Source organism: Cherax quadricarinatus, chromosome 4 (genome assembly GCF_038502225.1).
Source record: "Cherax quadricarinatus isolate ZL_2023a chromosome 4, ASM3850222v1, whole genome shotgun sequence".
Taxonomy (NCBI): Eukaryota; Metazoa; Arthropoda; class Malacostraca; order Decapoda; family Parastacidae; genus Cherax; species Cherax quadricarinatus.
The window spans coordinates 5,429,780-5,434,241 of record NC_091295.1 but is presented as its reverse complement, the minus strand read 5'-3'; the positions used below and the strand labels follow the sequence as shown (position 1 = coordinate 5,434,241).

General features: G+C 47.8%; 1 protein-coding gene across 4 annotated transcripts in view; it reads left to right on the top strand.

The window, feature by feature from the left end:
• The first annotated feature begins 200 nt into the window (after positions 1 to 200).
• Positions 201 to 4,462, top strand: part of LOC138853964 (uncharacterized) — a 179,914-nt gene continuing 175,652 nt past the window's right edge. Inside the window, exon 1 of one of the 4 annotated variants that reach the window (XM_070094102.1) lies at positions 201 to 350. The gene's annotated coding sequence lies outside the window, so the exon portion shown is untranslated. The remainder of the gene's footprint in view (positions 351 to 4,462) is intronic. The other 3 variants (XM_070094094.1, XM_070094088.1, XM_070094081.1) reach the window with 3 other exon arrangements.

Sequence of the window (4,462 nt, the reverse complement as noted above, 5' to 3'; positions counted from 1 at the left end):
GGTGTCAGCCCTGAAGAGTGTGTGACACACTGTGGGTGTGGGCAGCGCTGTGAAAGGCTCCGGCATGAGTCTAGGATGAAGATCCTGGAGAGAGAGGCAGGTCTGCCCTACCTGGCACCGATTCAGCGCTGGAGAGTGCCAGGCACAGTGTCAGACCTGGAGAGTGCCTAGCACCAGGCTACTGGGGCGTGAAGTGTAGCTAGGGGAGGCGGTGCTACACACAGTGGGCGGTGCTACACACAGTGGGCGGGGTCACACCACTGAAGAAAGTTGCAAGTATAAAAATGGGAGATGTCAGCCAGTGAACATCAGTTTAACTTGCCGAGGCGTGTACTTCACAGTTACCATAGGTACGTATACCGTAGCTGTGTGTTGTATACCGTAGCTGTGGTGTGTATCGTGCCTAGGTGTTGTGTACCGTACCTAGGTGTTGTTTACCGTACCTGGGTGTTTTTATAACGTAGTTGTGTGTGGTATACCGTAGCTGTGGTGTGTATCGTGCCTAGGTGTTGTGTACCGTACCTAGGTGTTGTTTACCGTACCTGGGTGTTTTTATAACGTAGTTGTGTGTGGTATACCGTAGCTGTGTGTTATATACCGTAGCTGTGTTGTGTATCGTGCCTATGTGTTGTGTACCATACCTAGGTGTTGTGTACCATACCTGGGTGTTTTTATAACGTAGTTGTGTGTGGTATACCGTAGCTCTGTGTTATATACCGTAGCTGTGTTGTGTACCGTGCCTGTGTTGTGTACCATACCTAGGTGCTGTGTACCATACCTGGGTGTTGTGTACCGTACCTGGGTGTTGTATAACGTAGCTGTGTGTGGTATACGTAGTTATGTGTTATGTGCCGTAGCTGTGTGTTGTATACCGCAACGGTGTTGTGTAGCGGACCTGTGTATTGTATAACGTAGCTGTGTGTGGTATACCGTACCCGTATATTGTATACCGTAGCTGCGTGTTTCGTACCGTAACTGGGAGTTTTGTACCATAGCTGTGTTGTGTACCGCAGCTGTGTTGTGTACCGCAGCTGAGTGTTGTGTACCGCAGCTGAGTGTTGTGTACCGCAGCTGAGTGTTGTGTACCGCAGCTGAGTGTTGTGTACCGCAGCTTAGTGTTGTGTACCGCAGCTTAGTGTTGTGTACCGCAGCTTAGTGTTGTGTACCGCAGCTGAGTGTTGTGTACCGCAGCTTAGTGTTGTGTACCGCAGCTTAGTGTTGTGTACCGCAGCTTAGTGTTGTGTACCGCAGCTTAGTGTTGTGTACCGCAGCTTAGTGTTGTGTACCGCAGCTTAGTGTTGTGTACCGCAGCTTAGTGTTGTGTACCGCAGCTTAGTGTTGTGTACCGCAGCTTAGTGTTGTGTACCGCAGCTTAGTGTTGTGTACCGCAGCTGAGTGTTGTGTACCGCAGATGAGTGTTGTGTACCGCAGCTGAGTGTTGTGTACCGTACCTGGGTGTTGATTACTGTACCTGGGTGTTGATTACTGTACCTGGGTGTTGTGTATCGCACGTGGGTGTTTTCTACCGTAGTTGAATGTTACAGTGTAGCCGGATGTTACAGTGTAGCTGGGAGTTACAGTGTATCTGAATGTTACTAAGTAGCTGGGTTTTACAGTGTAGATGGGTGTTACACTGTAGCTGGGTGTTACAGTGTACCTTGATGCTACAGTGTAGCTGGGTGCTACAGTGTACCTTGATGCTACAGTGTAGCTGGGTGCTACAGTGTACCTTGATGCTACAGTGTAGCTGGGTGTTACAGTGTACCTTGATGCTACAGTGTAGCTGGGTGCTACAGTGTACCTTGATGCTACAGTGTAGCTGGGTGCTACAGTGTACCTTGATGATACAGTGTAGCTGGGTGCTACAGTGTACCCTGATGCTACAGTGTAGCTGGGTGTTACAGTGTACCCTGATGCTACAGTGTAGCTGGGTGTTACAGTGTACCTTGATGCTACAGTGTAGCTGGGTGCTACAGTGTACCCTGATGCTACAGTGTAGCTGGGTGCTACAGTGTACCTTGATGCTACAGTGTAGCTGGGTGTTACAGTGTACCTTGATGCTACAGTGTAGCTGGGTGCTACAGTGTACCCTGATGCTACAGTGTAGCTGGGTGCTACAGTGTACCCTGATGCTACAGTGTAGCTGGGTGCTACAGTGTACCTTGATGCTACAGTGTACCTTGATGCTACAGTGTAGCTGGGAGTTACAGTGTACCTTGATGCTACAGTGTAGCTGGGTGCTACAGTGTACCTTGATGCTACAGTGTAGCTGGGTGCTACAGTGTACCTTGATGCTACAGTGTAGCTGGGTGCTACAGTGTACCCTGATGCTACAGTGTAGCTGGGTGTTACAGTGTACCCTGATGCTACAGTGTAGCTGGGTGCTACAGTGTACCTTGATGCTACAGTGTAGCTGGGTGCTACAGTGTACCCTGATGCTACAGTGTAGCTGGGTGCTACAGTGTACCCTGATGCTACAGTGTAGCTGGGTGCTACAGTGTACCTTGATGCTACAGTGTAGCTGGGTGTTACAGTGTACCTTGATGCTACAGTGTAGCTGGGTGCTACAGTGTACCTTGATGCTACAGTGTAGCTGGGTGTTACAGTGTACCTTGATGCTACAGTGTAGCTGGGTGTTACAGTGTACCTTGATGCTACAGTGTAGCTGGGTGTTACAGTGTACCTTGATGCTACAGTGTAGCTGGATGCTATAATGCCCTTTTTGGGGAGTAATGTTGACACTGTGGGAGTAATGTTGACACTGTGGGAGTAATGTTGACACTGTGGGAGTAATGTTGACACTGTGGGAGTAATGTTGACACTGTGGGAGTAATGTTGACACTGGGGGAGTAATGTTGACACTGTGGGAGTAATGTTTACACTGTGGGAGTAATGTTGACACTGTGGGAGTAATGTTGACACTGTGGGAGTAATGTTGACACTGTGGGAGTAATGTTGACACTGTGGGAGTAATGTTGACACTGTGGGAGTAATGTTGACACTGTGGGAGTAATGTTGACACTGTGGGAGTAATGTTGACACTGTGGGAGTAATGTTTACACTGTGGGAGTAATGTTGACACTGTGGGAGTAATGTTTACACTGTGGGAGTAATGTTGACACTGTGGGAGTAATGTTGACACTGTGGGAGTAATGTTGACACTGTGGAAGTAATGTTGACACTGTGGGAGTAATGTTTACACTGTGGGAGTAATGTTGACACTGTGAGAGTAATGTTGACACTGTGGGAGTAATGTTGACACTGTGGGATTAATGTTGACACTGTGGGAGTAATGTTGACACTGTGGGAGTAATGTTGACACTGTGGGAGTAATGTTGACACTGTGGGAGTAATGTTGACACTGTGGGAGTAATGTTGACACTGTGGGAGTAATGTTGACACTGTGGGAGTAATGTTGACACTGTGGGAGTAATGTTGACACTGTGGGAGTAATGTTGACACTGTGGGAGTAATGTTTACACTGTGGGAGTAATGTTGACACTGTGGGAGTAATGTTGACACTGGGGGAGTAATGTTGACACTGTGGGAGTAATGTTGACACTGTGGGAGTAATGTTTACACTGTGGGAGTAATGTTTACACTGTGGGAGTAATGTTGACACTGGGGGAGTAATGTTGACACTGTGGGAGTAATGTTTACACTGTGGGAGTAATGTTGACACTGGGGGAGTAATGTTGACACTGTGGGAGTAATGTTGACACTGGGGGAGTAATGTTGACACTGTGGGAGTAATGTTGACACTGTGGGAGTAATGTTGACACTGTGGGAGTAATGTTGACACTGTGGGAGTAATGTTGACACTGGGGGAGTAATGTTGACACTGTGGGAGTAATGTTGACACTGTGGGAGTAATGTTGACACTGGGGGAGTAATGTTGACACTGTGGGAGTAATGTTGACACTGTGGGAGTAATGTTTACACTTTGGGAGTAATGTTTACACTGTGGGAGTAATGTTGACCCTGGGGGAGTAATGTTGACACTGTGGGAGTAATGTTTACACTGGGGGAGTAATGTTGACACTGTGGGAGTAATGTTGACACTGTGGGAGTAATGTTGACACTGGGGGAGTAATGTTGACACTGTGGGAGTAATGTTGACACTGTGGGAGTAATGTTGACACTGGAGGAGTAATGTTGACACTGTGGGAGTAATGTTGACACTGGGGGAGTAATGTTGACACTGGAGGAGTAATGTTGACACTGGAGGAGTAATGTTGACACTGGGGGAGTAATGTTGACACTGTGGGAGTAATGTTGACACTGGAGGAGTAATGTTGACACTGGAGGAGTAATGTTGACACTGGAGGAGTAATGTTGACACTGTGGGAGTAATGTTGACACTGGGGGAGTAATTTTGACACTGGGGGAGTAATGTTGACACTGGAGGAGTAATGTTGACACTGGAGGAGTAATGTTGACACTGTGGGAGTAATGTTGACAC